The 17792-nt window shown below is 38.8% G+C and overlaps 1 protein-coding gene across 1 annotated transcript in view; it reads left to right on the plus strand.

The window, feature by feature from the left end:
• The window catches only part of Cntn5 (contactin 5), a 515033-nt gene that overhangs the window by 139242 nt on the left and 357999 nt on the right, over window positions 1-17792 (plus strand). The window lies entirely within an intron of this gene.

Below are 17792 nucleotides of genomic sequence, written 5' to 3' on the forward strand. Positions count from 1 at the left end.
GAGTATTACATGTTTAATACTTCATTGTACAATTATAATTGTTATTACTTTTCCAATAATAGAAGTAGTTGTAACTTGAACTCTTCAGTTCAGCCCAGGCAGGTGTAATGATGCTATAATTATAGGAATTGCCATCTACCCAGGTTCTTCAGATTTAAACACCTCATTTGTATTTATAGACATTTACAGTTAGGCATTGCATTAAAAAATCAAGTGCTCTTTTGTAGTTGATATATGATATGCAGATTGCTCTGGCGTGCAACAAAAATTATCTGTGAAGGCATTATTAAGAAGTGAGCTAGAGAATGAGAATTCTGATTGATTTTAAAGTATTGAAAAGTATATTTTAAGACTTTTTATAGTTCCTCTATATGTGTTGTTCTGCAAGATAGTCTCATGTAGCTAAAGCTAGCTGTAAAGTACTGTCCTCTTGCTCCCATCTGTCAAGTGTTTTCAGTATTAGAACAACACCTGCTTTTATAATTTGTTTTTAAAAGAATGTTTACTATTTGTGGTGATTTGAATGACAATGGCTCCTATAGAATCATATATTTGAATGCTTGTTCACCAGAGAGTAGAACTTTTCGAGAACTTTATAAGAATTGAGAGGTGTGGCCTTATTGGAAGAGATATATCACTGTGGGTGGACTTTGAAGTTTCAATATCCAAGGTCTGGCTAAGACTCCCTCCTCCTCGTCCTCCTCGTCCTCCTCGTCCTCCTCCTCGTCCTCCTCGTTCTCCTCATCCTCCTCCTCCTCCTCGTCCTCCTCGTCCTCCTCGTCCTCCTCATTCTCCTCCTCCTCCTCGTCCTCCTCGTCCTCCTCGTCCTCCTCGTCCTCCTCGTCCTCCTCGTCCTCCTCGTCCTCCTCGTTCTCCTCCTCCTCCTCGTCTTCGTCCTCCTCGTCCTCCTCCTCCTCCTCGTCCTCCTCCTCCTCCTCCTCCTCCTACTCCTCTTCTTCTTCTTCTTCTTCTTCTTCTTCTTCTTCTTCTCTCTCTCTCTCTCTCTCTCTCTCTCTCTCTCTCTCTCTCTCTGCCTGTGGATCAAGGATGTAGCTCTGAGCTACAGCACCATGCATGCTTCCATGATTATAATTTCAGAGGATCAATCCCCTAATTAATACTTTCTTTTATAAGACTCACCATGGTCATGCATCAATTCACAGTGATAGAACCTTGACTAAGACACTTTTGGAATACATTGTTAGGTTCAACTGTAAGAATTTGCTTATCAATGTACATATATGTATCACATACAAGCTATAATAAACTATTGAATATATAGTAATTCAAAATTCAGAAAGTCAACATATGTGTATACACACATACACACACACATACACATGCAGTATGTAATAGTAACAACTCTACAAAGTAGATTACCAATGAAATATCCCCCATAGTCCTAAGAAACCCATTATTGTACAGTTTAACCACAGGTGACATATATAATGTCACAGATGCATAGGTAAAATGTAAGAACATAAGCTAAAAACTCAGTAAGAAGCTACTTGATGTTGACTTTAACCATTGTGACAAAGTTTTCTATGTTTCTTTTTTTTTCTGAGACAGGGTTTGTCTCTGTAGCTCTGACTGTCCTGGAACTCACTCTGTAGACCAGGCTGGCCTTGAACTCAGAAATCAGCCTGCCTCTGCCTCCCAAGTGCTGGGATTACAGGTGTACCGGTGTTTTCTATGTTTCTTAATAACTAACTTTGAAAGCTAAAAATGAGACATTTAAGAATCATTGCGATAACAATACTGAATCATTGAGTGTCGTATGATCCAATTAAGATGGATAATTAAGATGATTTACGATATGTATCCCATTCCTTTTGAAAACAAAAGTTGCTGCTAGGCATTAGAACCTGGTAGTGAGAACCACGGGTGTACAACTGAAGACAATGAGTTCCTCTCTACCAGAATCTATCAGTATCCAATAGTTCAACAGACAGAAGAGCTTCATAACCTGTCCCTAATCCATGACTGATGGCTGACAAGCTCAGTTAAGAAACCACAACTCCTCTGTGATCATATCTGAACCACTGACTTGGACCCAGAACACAGCCTTTAGCGAGCCTCCTTCTCATCTTCTGGTACTTACATTCTTTCTACCCTCTTCCTCAGCAATCCTCAAGCCTCTAAGGCAGTGGCCCAAGTGTCCTGAGCAAGTAACCATCACTTATTATTCTCATCACCATAAGCAGCAGAGAGTCTAATGCAATTCACTGAGAAGGGATACTGCTCTGATTAGGGCTGAGAGTTGCATTTGTCTGTAGCAATTAGACAGCCATGTCAATTTGTGCAGTAGTAATTAGACAGCTGTGTCAATTTAAATTAAAAACAGTAGTAAGTTTTCCTCTAGGGAAACTTACTACTCAACAACAAGATTTTGACTGGGCTGACAGCCCCAGGCATGAGTTCAAACTGTTGAGCAAGATTCAATCCCAACCAGAGATTATTTTGTTAACCCTCACAATTGTTATGCTGTCATTTCACATTAGACATTTTGCCTACCCCATTGGTATTATTGTTCTTTTGGTTGAAATTTGGATAAGATTACTGATGCCTTCCATTGTCCCCCACCCCTGGCCCCAATAAGCTGAATATTCTCATGGCCTTTGTTAAATTCAGTGCAACACACACATACACAGATACCCACAAAAATATGAATATGAGAAAAACACTTGTGGAAAGATGGGTTATTGTAGAGATGGGAGAGAGGTGATAGAGAATAGAGGTGGGTATAACACCAACACAGTACATATGTTTATGAAACTGCCAATGAGCAACTTTAAAGTTGTAAAAAAGCAACTGTAAAAATGATAAAAAAAAAAAAAAAACAAAAAAACAAGAGTGTTAGTAGGAAGAAGATATCCTGGAGCCTGAGATAGCTGTCTCCTGAGAGGCTCTGCCAGTGTCTGACAGATACAGAGGGCAACACTCTCAGCCAGCCACTGAACTGAGCCCAGGGTCCTCAGTGGAGGAGCTAGAAAAAGGACCCAAGCAATTGAAGGGGTTTGCAGCCTCATAGGAGGAACAACAATATGAACCAACCAGTAACCCCAGAGCTGCCAGGGACTAAACCACCAACCAAAGAGTACACATGGAGGGACCCATGGCTCCAGATGCACATGTGGGAGAGGATGGGAGCTTAAAGGGAGAAGCAGTCCTTGGTCTTGAGAAGGCTCAATGTCCCAGTATAGGGGAATGCCAGAACAGGGAAGTGGTAGTAGACTGGTTGGTGATCAGGGAAAGGGGGTGATGGGACAGGGTGTTTTTGGAGGGGAAACCAGAAAGGAGATAACATTTGAAATGTAAATAAAGAAAATATCTAATAAAAAATGAAAAAAAATTGCTTTACAAAAGCAACTACTAGTTTGAATAACAATGTTTAGTTATCAAGATAACGTTACAATGTGCATAAAAATAAAACTAGTGGTATAGTGAGAAAAGAACATTCAGGTAAATAAGAAAGACGTGAGATTCAAATTAAGCCCTGGATGATCAAAATTGCTTGAGAGAATTTTAAAAAATGGAAACATAAAAAATAATCAAGAGAACACAGGAGATACCAAAACAAATGTAGGAGTGTGGAGTAAGGAAGTCATGGAGTGAGGAAGCTACGGAGGGAAGGCTGCAATTAGATGTGGTCACAGACCTGCAGTACACAGCAATGCTGGCTGTGTTGTTGTTATCTGGTTATCTGTCACCTCTCTCCCTCTGAGACCTTTCAGAAAGAAAGCTACCATCTGTGAGAAATCCAGAAGATGGCAGAAAACACCACAAACAGTCAGCCAGATTGATATAGCTCTGGCCTATAAAGGAAGCATGCAAGCTAGATTAAAGGGAAATAAAGCACTAAAATGTAAAATACAAAGGAAGGGATCACAAGAAGTACTGAAAACCATGTGTCCAAAAAAAGTCTAGAAAACAGCAACAACATACAAACAAAAACCTTGTAGTCAATATTAGCACTAAGATTGTATCATGATTTCTGACTTGAACCTGGCAAGGTAGCGAAGATTTAACTCTGTTGTAGCAGAGGACAGAGGTTCTTTGCACAGCACTGATATTAGGTGGTCCAGCACTATCTATAACTCCATAGCTAAGTAATCCAATGTCCTCTTTGGTCCTCTACAGATAGCAGACACACATGTGGAACACATGCAATGCATACAAGCAACAGAAATTAATATAACATAAAAATTTAAAATATATTTATACATGCACACACACACACATTATATATATATATGAAATGCAACTAAGGATGATGTTGAGGATATATTTATTGAATAGTTTTGCAGAATAATTTCAGGACCATTCACGGTCTCTAAACACAAAGCCTTTGAGTAACATGGAACTCAGTTCTTTTACATGAATGGTGGGCCCATAGTAAGCACCTTCTTCTTTTGATACTTATGTATTTACTGCATGAGATCCTTACCCTCATTTAACAACTTACCTTCATCATCCAAACTCCTCACTGGATGGTAGCTGCAACACACCTCACAGGCAACAAGTTCTCCCGTTAAACCAAAGAAGTCTGTAGCAACATTCAAACTTCTAAAGCACAGTTTTGAATAAAATTCTAGGTTAACAATTGTTATTAAAACTTGCAGAAGTTATCCAGTGATTACAACTTAATAATAAGAGGATGTGACCAAATAGAAACAAATTACTATTAAAAAAAATTATTTCAGTTCAAAGGCTGTCTTCAGTTGTTCTTTAATATGTAATGATTGAAAATCATTTTTGCATAAAGGATATATTCCTGAATGTTTGCCTTCATGTGTGCCAAAAAAATGCATATACTGAAAATAAAAATAGAGTAAGATCATAGATGAATTCCTTGATGACTCCACTATTTGTTGCAATTCCCACTGGGTTTCCATTGTCTCAGTGCAAAGGCAAGCACTGAAACCTCTCAGTACACAAACAAGGGTTTAAATCTATTAGTACAGAGGCAGCATTTATATTCAGTATTTTTGCAAGCTTGGCAAACACCTCTATGGGGGCTTGAATAAAAAAATATATTTAAGCTTCTGTGACCATAAAGTTACCTACAAAAGTCATATTAAGAACATTGAAATTGTACACTTTGCTGAAAAAAGTTTTTGAAAAATAATAAAGGATGAGTGGGTAGGCAGAAGTTTTTCCTTCCAAGTTCAAGTAAAATTTTACTTAAAAATCTCTTGGTTAGAAAATGCATTGTGTTAGCATGAGTTTGAAACCATAATTTGAAGTGGTATTTGCTTGTATGTATTATATCTGAGCTAATTCCAAGGGGGCAGAAGTGAAAGGTAGGGGTAGTACAGGATAGAATCATGAAAATGATATTGCATTATGAAGAGAAGTATGTCTATAGAAAGCCAGAACTGGTCCCATACAACTAGAACCATAAAGAATACGCTCCAGCCACAGTCTTCACTCCCAGACAGTCAGAACAGGCCGTACCAGGTACACAGAGATATCCCTAGTTTAACATCACTTGGGACACAGACCACCAGGCTTCTGCCTGTGCCCAAGACCTGGGCAGCTCTGTGAGTCATCTGTGTGCCAGCCTTGTCTGGGGTTGTTTGCCCTGCAGAGTAATCAGCACTTGGAGGGGCTAGTCCCCACCATCTTCACTCCCAGTCGAACAGGATAGGCAGCTCCAGGTACACAGAGACAATCCCGAGCATAACATCGGTTGCAGCAAGGCACATCAGGGCTCCAGCAACACCCAAGAGTAGGGCAGCTCATCAGCAATTTATGCCAGGGGAAGCCCAGTCACCGGAGGAGCAGAAATAGCCCTACAGAATCAACTAATGCCAGAGATAACCAGATGGCAAAAGGCAAATGTAGGAACATTACTAACAGAAATCAAGGCAATATGCCAGCATCTGAACCCAATTCTCTGAAAACAGCAAGCCCTGAATACCCCAACACATCAGAAAAACAAGATTTGGATTTAAAATCACTGATCATGATGCTGTTAGAAGAACACAAGAAGGACATAAATAAATCTCTTAAAGAAATACAGGAGAAAATTAATCAAAAGTTAGAAGCCCTTACAAGGGAAACACAAAACTCATTTAAAGAAATTCAGGAGAATATGGGTCAACAGCGAGAAGCCAATGAAAAGGAAATGCAAAATCACTTAAAGAAATACAGGAGAACTTGGGTCAACAGGCAGAAGTCATGAAAGAGGAAACAGAAAAATCTCATAAAGAATTACAGGAAAACACAAACAAGTGAAGGAACTGAGCAAAACCATCCAGGATCTAAAAACAGAAGTAGAAACAACTAAGAAATCACAAAAAGAGACAACTTTGGAGATAGAAAATGTGGGAAAGAAATCAGGGTCCATAGATGCAAATACCAATAACAGAATACAAGAGATAAAAGAAAGTATCTCAGATGCTGAAGATACCATAGAAAGCATTGACTCAACAGTCAAAAGAAAATGCAAAATGCAAAAAGCTTGTAACCCAAACCATCCAGGAAATCTAGGACACAATGAGAAAAACAAACCTAGGGATTATAGGTAGAGATGAGAGTGAAGATTTACAAATTAAAGGGCCAGCAAATATCTTCAACAAAATTCTGGAAGAAAACTTTCCCAACCTACACAGAGAGATAGATGCCCATGAACATACAAGAAGCCTACAGAACTCCAAACAGACTGGACCAGAACAGAAATACCTCCTATCACATAATAATCAAAACCCCAAATGTACTAAAGAAAGAAAGAATATTAAAGGCCGTAAGAGAAAAGGGCCAAGTAACATATAAAGGAAGACCTATTATCATTATACCAGACTTCTCAACAGAGACCATGAATGCTAGAAGATCCTGGGCAGATCTCCTGCAGACTCTAAGAGAACACAAATGCCAGCCAAGACTAATTCTCAATCCAGTTCCAGCAAAACTCTCAATTACCATAGATGTAGAAACTAAGATATTCCATGATAAAACCAAATTTACAAATATCTTTCCACAAACCCAGTCCTACAAAAGATAATATGTGGAAAACTCCAATACAAAGAGGAAAACTACAGCCTGGAAAAAGCAAGAAAGTAACCTTTCATCAAGCCCAAAAAAAGAAAACCACTCAGGCATAAAAATAACATCAAAAATAACAGGAAGTAATAATCACTATTCATTAATATTTCTTAACATCAATGAACTCAATTCCCTAATTAAAAAAAAAAAACACAGACTAACAGACTGGATACTTAAACAGGACACTACATTTTGCTGAACACAGGAAACACACCTCAGTGTCAAAGACAAAAACTACATCAGAGTAAAAGGCTGGAAGACAATTCTATAAGCAAATGGTCTCAGGAAACAAGCCGGGGTAGCCATTCTAATATCAGATAAAATTAACTTTCAACCTAAAGTCATCAAAAGGGACATAGAAGGACACTTCTTACTGGTCAAAGGAAAAATTCACCAAGAAGAACTCTCAATTGTGAACATCTATGCTCCAAATGCAAGGGCACCCTCATTCATAAAGGAAACTTTACTAAAGCTCAAGGCACAAATTGGGCCTAACACAAAAACTGGGTGACTTCAACATTCCACTCTCCTCAATGAACCAATCAGGAAAACAGAAACTATACAGGGACAGAGTGAAACTAAATGAAGCTTTGGACCATTTGGATTTATCAGATATATATAGAACATTTCATTCTAAGGCAAAGGAATATACCTTTTTCTCAGTACCTCATGGTACCTTCTCCAAAATTTACCATATAATTAGTCACAAGACAGACCTCAACAGATGTAAGAAGATAGAATTAATCTCATGCCTTCTATCAGATCACTATGGAGTAAGAGTCTCCTTCAATAGCAACAAAAACAACAGAAAGCCCACATACACATGGAAGCTGAACAATACTCTACTCAATGATACCTTGGTCAAGGAAGAAATAAAGAAAGAAATCAAAGAGTTTCTATAATTTAATGAAAATGAAGGCACAACATACCCAAATTTATGGGACACAATGAAAGAAGTGCTAAGAGGAAAACTCATAGCCCTGAGTGCCTCCAAACAGAAACTGGAGAGAGCATACACTTGCAGCTTAACAGCATACCTTAAAGCCCTGGAACAAAAAGAAGCTAATTCATCCAAGAGGAGTAGAAGACAGGAAAATATCAAACTCCAGGCTGAAATCGATCAAGTAGAAACAAAAAGAACCATACAAAGAATCAACAAAACCAGGACTTGGTTTTTGAAAAAATCAACAAGTTAGATAAACCTTTATCCAAACTAATGAGAGGGCACAGAGACAGTATCCAAATTAGCAAAATTAGAAATGAAAAGGGAGATATAACAAAAGAAACTGAGGAAATTCAAAAATCATCAGATCCGACTACAAAAACCTATACTCAACACAACTGGAGAATTTGGAGGAAATGGACAATTTCCTAGACAGATACCAAATACCAAAATTAAATCAGGATCAAATAGATCATCTAAGCAGTCCTATAACCCCTAAAGAAATAGACATGGTCATTGAAAGTCTTCCAACCAAAAAAAGCACAGGAGCAGATGGTTTTAGTGCAGAATTCTATCAGAACTTCAAAGATGACCTAACACCAATACTCTTTAAACTATTCCACAAAATAGAAACAGAAGGAACACTACCCAACTCATTCTATTAAGCCACAATTACACTGATACCAAAACCACACAAAGATCCAACAAAAAAAGAGAACTTCAGACCAATTTCCCTAATGAATATAGATGCAAAAATACTAAATAAAATTCTTGCCAACCAAATCCAAGAACATGTCAAAACAATCATTTACCATTATTAAGTAGGCTTCATTCCAGAGAAGCAGGGATGGTTCAATATATGGAAATCCATCAATGTAATCCACTACAAAAACAAACTCAAATAAAAATCACATGGTCATTTCATTAGATGCTGAAAAGGGATTTGACAAAATTTAGCATCCTTTCATGCTAAAAGTCTTGGAAAGAACATGAATTCAAGGCCCATATCAAAACATAGTATAGGCAAAATGCAGCAAACCAGTAGCCAACATCAAACTAAATGGAGAGAAACTTGAAGCAATCCCACTAAAATCAGGGACTAGACAAGGCTGCCCTCTCTCCCTATCTTTTCAATATAGTACTTGAATTTCTAACTAGAACAATTAGACAACATAAGGAGGTCAAAAGGATACAAATTGGGAATGAAGAAGTCAAAGTATCATTATTTGCAGATGATATGATAGTCTATGTAAGTGGCCCAAAAACCTCCACCAGAGAATTTCTACATCTGATAAACAACTTCAGCAAAGTGGCAGGTTATAAAATCAACTTAAGCAAATGAGTAGCCTTCCTATACTCAAAGGATAAACAGACTGAGAAAGAAATTAGGGAAATGACACCATTCACAATAGCCACAAACAATATAAAGTCAAACAAGTGAAAGATCTGTATGACCTACACGCTTCCTAAGGCTTATCATTGCCTCCTGCAGTGCTCAGATCCAGGACACAGAAAGAAAAGTTGAAAAGAAGAAAAACCTAATTGATGGCTAGAAGAAGGGAAGGGGGAGTGGACAGAGGAAAGATGAGGACGGAGGTTCAGGGAGGGCAGAAGAGAGGAGAGGACAGAGGGAAGGGGTGGACAGAGGAGATGGGAAGACGGGAAGGGAGGACAGAAGAGAGGGAAAGACAGGGGCAGGGAGGACAGAGGAGAGGGGAAGACAGGGGAAAGGAGGATAGAGGAGAGGGGAAGACAGGGGAATGGAGGACAGAGGAGAGGGGAAGACAGGGGAAGGGAGGACAGACAAGAGAGGAAAGGGGAGGAAAGGAGAGTAAAGCAGAAGGGAGGACAGGACAGGATGGGGAAGCTGTGCTTTGGTCCCTCTGCATCTCTGGAGAAGATAGCGCAATAGAATCAAAATGCCCACGTTAGTGATTAGAGAAGGAAATGGAGAATAGGTTCAAAATGCACGGATAGAAACTGGCTTATATTAGAGGATTCATCAGTTTGTACACTGGGAACAAATTAGAAACCCTGCAAAATAGATACACTGTTTCCTGTCAGAAAAACTGGCGGGTTTTGTTTATTGAGTTTTATTGCTAATGAACCATAGACAAAGTCATTGGTTGAAAGCACATGCAAGGACATGTCTACACTTTAGGGCAAGCAGTTTGTCAACAAGGAAATTATGTGCAGAATTAGCTAATTACATGATCCAAGAATCAACTCCATCAGTTCTATGCTGGGTAGAGAAGAGCCTGACATCTACATTTGTGGACACCACAGTAGGCTCCCAAGAAGGACAACATAGGACATGGACACTGTTGGTATTGCTTTGCATTGTTCAGAACTTTTCCCCATGTGAAATTTTTTTCTTCTTTTTTTTTATTTGATATATTTTTTATTTACATTTCAAATGATTTTCCCTTTTCTAGACCCCCACTTCCCGAAAGTCCCATCATCCCCCTTCCCTCCCCCTGTTTTCCTACCCAACCCTTCCCACTTCCCTGTTCTAGTTTTGCCCTATACTGCTCCCATGTGAAATTTTAAATGGAAACATTACTTTAAAATATCTTAATAAGGCCCCCTGAAGCACTAGTATCCCTATGAGGGAAGGAAGGTTTGTGAGGATGAGAAGGTGAATTTTTGTTTGATAGTGGGCACTGGGATATAACAAAATCACTTTGACTTCCTAAGCATTATACATAAGGCAGAGTCTCCCCTCCTCTCCTCTTCTTTCCGCTCACCACCTCTTCCCTGCCTTCCCCTGCCCTCCTCTTCTCTCTTTCTTTTTGTTCCCTGAGTATCTAATGTCCTCTACTAAAGCCAAGGAGCATTTTCCATTCCCTGTTCCTTGATGAAAACCCTACTTTATAGTTAGTTTTAAGGAAATGTGAGAAGTTCTAACAAGAACGTGTCTGTCTGGCTACACACATCGTAGCCATAAAGACCGAACAATATTGAAGCTTTATGTCAGTCTCCACAGTAATGAATGAACTTGTTTTTACTAATATTTTATTTATTTTCCTACTGTATATCTTAAATCTGTATAATCACAATATGAAGCAAATTAAATGAAAATTTCAGGAAGTCATTGGATGGTTTTTGAATGGAAGTAGTGCTGCGTTTATGCATATGTTCTTGGCAATTAGTCATTCTAGCCAATCAATTGTCCCGAGCAGTCTTAAAAATAATTTAAACTTATAACCATGTAGATAAATTTTTTATCATAAAATTAATATATAACATTTTATTGACTCTCAGCATTTCCCAGAAATTTTGAAGTTACTTATTAATTGCTTATAAGTGAGATAAACTTACCAAATATATATATATATATATGTATGTATGTATATCTATATGTATATGTATATGTATATATATATATATATATATATATATTATTCCTTTTCCCTGATTTTCTTCATGAAAGCCAATCATTATAATTAAAGAAATAATTTTGAAACACTGTGAGACATTTATTCAGTATTACATTACTGCTATATACTTAAGTCTTTTAACAGATGGGACACCTCTCTATGTCTGTCTGTCTCTCTCTGTCTCTCTGTCTCTCTGTCTCTGTCTCTCTGTCTCTCTGTCTCTCTCTCTCTCTCTCTCTCTCTCTCTCTCTCTCTTTCTCTCTCTCTCTCTCTCTCTCTTTCATAAGCTTGCCTAGAACTCACTCTATAACCCAGGCTAGTCCTGAACTTATGTCACTCATTCTGCCCAGATTCTCGAGTTCTGGGTTCTTTTTATTAGTGGAAATCCTTAGTTTTAGATCTTTCATAGCTCTGAATGTGGAATGCATGCTGGGAGACAAAGACTTGTGACCCCATGGCCAATGTGTCAATTAAGCTTTCCCACAGGCTTTTCTTTGTTGAGGTTTCTTTCTTTCTTTCTTTCTTTCTTTCTTTCTTTCTTTCTTTCTTTCTTTCTTTCTTTCTTTCTTTCTTTCTTTCTTTCTTTCTTCTTTCTGATTTATTATTGGATATTTTATTTATTTGCATTTCAAATGTTATCTCCTTTCCTGATGTCCCCCAAAGAAACCCCTATCCCATCCCCCCTCCTCCTACTTCTATGAGGGTATACCCCCACCCAGGCATGCCCCTGCCTCCCTGCCCTCACATTCCCCTACACTGGAGCATTGAGCCTTCATGGGACCAAGGGCCTCTTCTCCCATCTATGCCCAACAAGTTTATCCTCTGCTACATATATGGCTGGAGCCATGGGTCCCTCCATTTGTACTCCTTGGTTGGTGGCTTAGACTCTGGGAACTCTGGGAGGTTTGGTTGGTTGATATTGTTGTTCTTCCTATGAGGTTGCAAACACCTTCAGCTCCTTCAGTCCTTTCTCTAACTCCTCCATTGGGGACCCCGTGATCACTTCAGTGGTTGGCTGTGAGCATCCACCTCTGTACATGATAAGTTCTGCAGGACCTCTCAGAGGGCAGCTATATCAGGTTCCTGTCAGCATGCACATTTTGCATGCACAGTAGAGATTTCTTAAGAGTCAATATGTGCCATCTCTGCTGCACCCCCTCTTCCCATTTATTGTCCTCCTTTCTGGGACTCAGATTTAGCAAGCCACTCACTGTATTCTCAAATCAAGAAAACACCACTTATTCAAAAGTGTCCTGTTTCCTCAGCTTTCACCACCCTTAGCCTGTGGCATGTCATGTCTAAAGAAGAAAATATTTCTTGACTCCAATATAGGTATACTTGCACCTTTCACTCTTTCCCCTAAGTCTCCTTCTAAATCAACCCACCTCACCATGTTTGTTGCTTAGAATCCTCCAATGTCTTCATCACAAGTAGACCAGGTTTGGCTAGCTGCGTAAGGTCCATGTCTGCAAACTAATTCTCATCTTTTCCTCTGTCTACTTCTAGATACATCATCATATCACCCCATATACTAGTCAGTGGCCTTCTTATTATCCCTACCCAAATTCATTCTCAAAGGCATTATCACATTTAATATAAAACACACAGGAAAAATCACATAGAAAGCACCAATAAATGAGTAGCTCTGACTCATTTTAACTAATGTGGGTCTGATTTACTGCCTACTCTGTGCTGGGTTTCAGATTTACCCTATCTAAACCTCAATGTGTTCTCCTGAAGAAGAGGTTAACATTTATTATCTGCTGCAGAATAACTGAGTATGAATTGGATTACTATAAATAAAGTACCTAGAAGGATGGCAGGAGGGAATGTTTGCAGTTTTACATAGAGCTACTGGGCCATTTGTTAGCAGGGACTTGTTCATAGCAGTCATAAGCTACCCTTCTGGGGTGTTGCTGTTCCAGGAGTTATGCTATTTATATTGTTTGTTGTGAATGTTCAGGCTCTTCCTTGGAGAATATTTCCACACTTATCTTTGGAGAATATTTTCAGACTCATCTTTGGAGAACCAATATTTCTACATTTGGGAAAGCAGTGATCAGGCAGCAGCACTTCTGGGTGGGGGTTGGGGACTAACATCTTCACTTGCTTCCATTCTTTTTTTCATATTTCATAATGTATTTATTGATAAAATACAATGTGGTAAGCAATGTGGTAGCTATCAAGTAAGTATCTGATTTTCAGGAAAAAAACAACTAATTTCTTATATTCTTTTTATTTCTTTTTTTTATCTTTTCCATTAATTTAATACGCTCTTCTTTATATGTATACTCTTTGTTTACAGTCCAGAAGCCTTCCCCTTTCCCAGTTTCCCCCTCCCCATATGTTCCATAAGTCCTCTTTTCTCCATCCATTCTCCTATCTTTCCCCCTCTCTTTTCTCTGTCCTGGTACTCCCCTACAATGCTGGATCAAGCCTTTCCAGGATTAGGGCCCTCTTCTTCCTTCTTCATGGGAATCATTTGATAAGCTAATTGTATCTTCAGTATTCAGAGTTTCAGGGCTCCAGAGAATTCCAAAGGATGCAATAAGGACACATGCTCCACTATCTTCATAGCTGCCTTATTTATAATAGCCAGAAGCTGGAAAGAACCCAGGTATCCCTCAATAAAGGAATGGATACAGAAAATGTGGTATGTATACACAATGGAGTACTATTCAGCAATTAAAACCAATGAATTGATGAATTTTTTAGGCAAATGGTTGGAACTGAAAAATATCCTAAGCGAGGTAATGCAATCACAAGAGAATACACATGGACTGCAATCATTGATAAGTGGATATTAATGAGCCCTGAAACTCTGAATGCTTGCTTCCATTCTAAAGTGGGCCCCAGCTCTCAAATTCTACTCCTTCATGTTCTCCCCACTTTGTGATGATATGTAAACTTCTATCCCTGTGTGCAGATATTTGAATGATTTGCTACAATCACATAGGTGCTATAAATAGGAATAAAATCTACCATGTAACAAGCAGCATGGTTTTTATTATAAGAGCATTCTCTTATTTCTGTCCACATTAAGCTTCATCTCCCTTATACTAAATATTATCCATATAACCCTATGATGCAAGTTTGTAAAGTATAGACCCATGGATTCCAGCCAGAGAGTCAAACACCTCCTGAATACTAGGAAAGTCATTAAACCTTCCTTGAGCGAGCTTTGCAAAGTAGTCAACAACCAGTTTAACCTATAAGACTACTCCCTTTTGCTGCCACACAGCTTCCTTTTTTCCAAGTGATTTCGATAACTGTAACAAAAAGTACTATTAAAATTCATCCTTTGCTCTTTCTTTAATTTTAAAGAGCATTATTGGGAGACTCACCTAAAGTCTACATGAAACATATGTTTATTGTATCTAACTGCATGTTATTGAGGTCAGGAACCAGTGTACATCATCTATGATGGATATAAAAAACTGAAAAATGTAAAGCCCCATATGAGATTTCCCCAAGCAAAGTAACTAAAACAATTTTAAACATCAGCATCTTTTAATAATCTAGAATCTTATAAAGTATACACACCATTCATTTAGAAGCTCCCTGCTGTAGAGATCTAGGGGTTTTATTTGTTTCCATCTCTTATCAGGGGATATCAGAATCTATTTTCAAACCAAAAGTTCTAGGAATGGTTCCTTTGAAGCTTTTATCTTCTCCCAAGTGGACAAGAACTTTCAGATCATGGGTGGGGATGGGCTCAGCAGACTCTCCCAGGAGAACGTTTAGCTGTCAGAAGATACAGTCGTCCTTAGTGTCTCCAGACCCTGAAGTTTGTGTGTAACAAGAAGTTCACCAAAACCAAAGGTAGTAATTAGTGGGAGCTTCAGCATTCACCAAAATGGACCATTGATTTGTGACACTTCTCTGGAAAAATTACTGGGAAAGGACTAATAGGAGGAGATATTTAAAGATCTGAATACAGTGCTGAACTCAGCCATAAATCCATAAAGAGTGATGAATTCAGGATTAGAGAGACATCTTCGCAGTTGATGATGCTTACCAAGCTGAAGAGGATCAGAGGTAACTTCTTGGCACCCATGTTCGGTGGTTCACAACCTCCCACAACTTCATTCCAGGAAATGTGATGCCCTCTTCTGGTCTATGCAGTTATCTGCACCCATGGACTCAGACACATGCACACATGTATAACTAGAATAAATCTGGAAATAATGAAATGGACAATGAGTCAATTGATACTTTATACCTTTGTATTTTTATATTATGTGCTTCTTTAAAGTTTGAATTCTTTTGTTTATTCCAGATAGTGTTTCCAAATTTACAAAAAAGTCCCAATGGGGAGGATCTTGCTGAAAACAAAATCTTGTTCTGGGACAGTCTAGAGTAGAGAAGACAAGTATTTGTAATGTACAGCACAGAGAAGTGTTTCATTAAGTTGGGTGAGATTATAGCTGACATTTTTTTTTATCTCAGTTACATTAGTGTCACTGTCACATGATGATGATATGAGTACAGTAGGCTCCTTGCCTATGCAAATGAAATAAGGATATGACCATTCTTAGGTATGGTTTAAGAGATGGTTTTTATTGTAGATATGAGGGAGAGTATAGCAAGAGGCACCTGGAAGAGTTGAAATCACGGAGAGAAAATAACATTTTAAATACAGCTCACAGAATGAGCTAGCCATAGCCATGAGAGGAGAAAGAGAGGTGGGAGGGAGCAGAGATGAAGAGAAGAGGGAGGGGCAAGAGGGCTACCAGGAAACTGAAGAAACAGATGAGTGCATGGCAGACCAACAGAGCACATGGCCAAAGTGGCAGGTTTATGTAGGAATCGGGAGTAGGGGAAGGACAGCCCCCAGGCTGGAGAAGTTTAGGGTGGGGCTGTGGGCTTTCGAAGAGCAAAGAGGAGCCACAAACACTAAATGGGCCAAGAGGTCTGCATGTGCTAACAGGCACCACAGTAAGCTGTCTCTCTGAGAACAGGCAATTTGAATCATTTTCAAATTTTCTTAATTCAAGGATTTGCAGCACCATTAAGTGCACCTTGAAGTACATCCTGTACCCTGATTTTCCTCTTTGGGTTCTGTCCTCAGAGTTGAGCCACTGCATAGGGCAGCTTTTCTGGCCCCTTGGCTTGGATAATCTTTCTATGAACATATTGCTGATTTCTCAGTTCAATGTGGTAACCTTGTCTTGGTCTGTTCTGCTAACCATGTGCCAGAATCTGCTCTGAACACCTAGTGAGGTGTTTAAAAACAACCTTAAGAGACTGTAAGAAGCATTTACAGTCATTGCCTCCAGTTTTCTCCCTCGGAATTAACTCTTACAATTTGTCCCAGTTAATTTGCCTAAAAGTGAATAATTTATGTGGTATGTTTTAAGGATTTCTTCATCCAGAAAGAACAACAGTATTTATTTTGTGTTAAAAATCAGTTATTGGATACTGAGCATTTTAAATGTACTTCCAGAAAACAATCTATAATATTTAGGATAGTTTGCTCCACAGTTTACCATGATGAGGTAGTTTATATACTTACCTCAGAATGAAAAGACTAATTTCCATTAAAAATATACCACAACTCATGTACTAAAATAAATATTGTGTTCTTCAAAATAAAGAATCTAGGTGGTAACTGACTTAGACCAATCTCTTCTGTCATTATTCAGTTTATTTTAAAACTCACTGAATTATATCCCTGCTTCATAACCTTTGTCATTTAGTGGTGTACACAAAATCAGTGCGGAAAATGGAAGGCTGGAGACTGGCTAAATCTTTCTGACACTGAAGGTTTCATATACCTTCTGTGACTGCCATTTTGTGTGAGAGAGCTGGATAGGTGCCATTATTATGCGTGCTGTTGTATTTAGGAGAGGTGGATACATGCTATTCTCATGTGTGCTATTGCATACAGGAGCAATAGATACATGCCATACTCATGTGTGTTATTGTATGTAAGAGAGGTAGATGGGCACAATTCTCATGTGTGTTATTGTGTATAAGAAAAGTGGATGGGTGCCATTCTCAGGTGCGTTGCTGTATATGGGAGAGGTGAATACAGGCCATTTGTATGTGTGTTGTTATATGTAGGAGAGGTGGATGCAGGTTATTCTCATACATGTACCTGTGAAGGCCAGAGGTCAGCTTCAGAGACTGTTCTTCAGTAGATTTGTACCCAGATCTTTGAGTTGAAACCTTTCAAGTTCAAATCCCGAAGGCACCATTCAGCTGGGCCAGCTGCCTCACAGCTCTGCCCTCCTCCTCACTCTGTCTCCCCACCACTGGGATCAGTTGTGTTTCCACACAGGCGCTTTATGTAGGTTCTGGTTATTAAATGCACTTCAGCATTGTTTTAAGGTAAGCACTTTATATACAGCATATTTTCCCAAGATAATCAAATAGCATTATAAATGCTATACATACATACACACACACACACACACACA

The sequence above is a fragment of the Apodemus sylvaticus genome, chromosome 7, assembly GCF_947179515.1.
Source record: "Apodemus sylvaticus chromosome 7, mApoSyl1.1, whole genome shotgun sequence".
Taxonomy (NCBI): Eukaryota; Metazoa; Chordata; class Mammalia; order Rodentia; family Muridae; genus Apodemus; species Apodemus sylvaticus.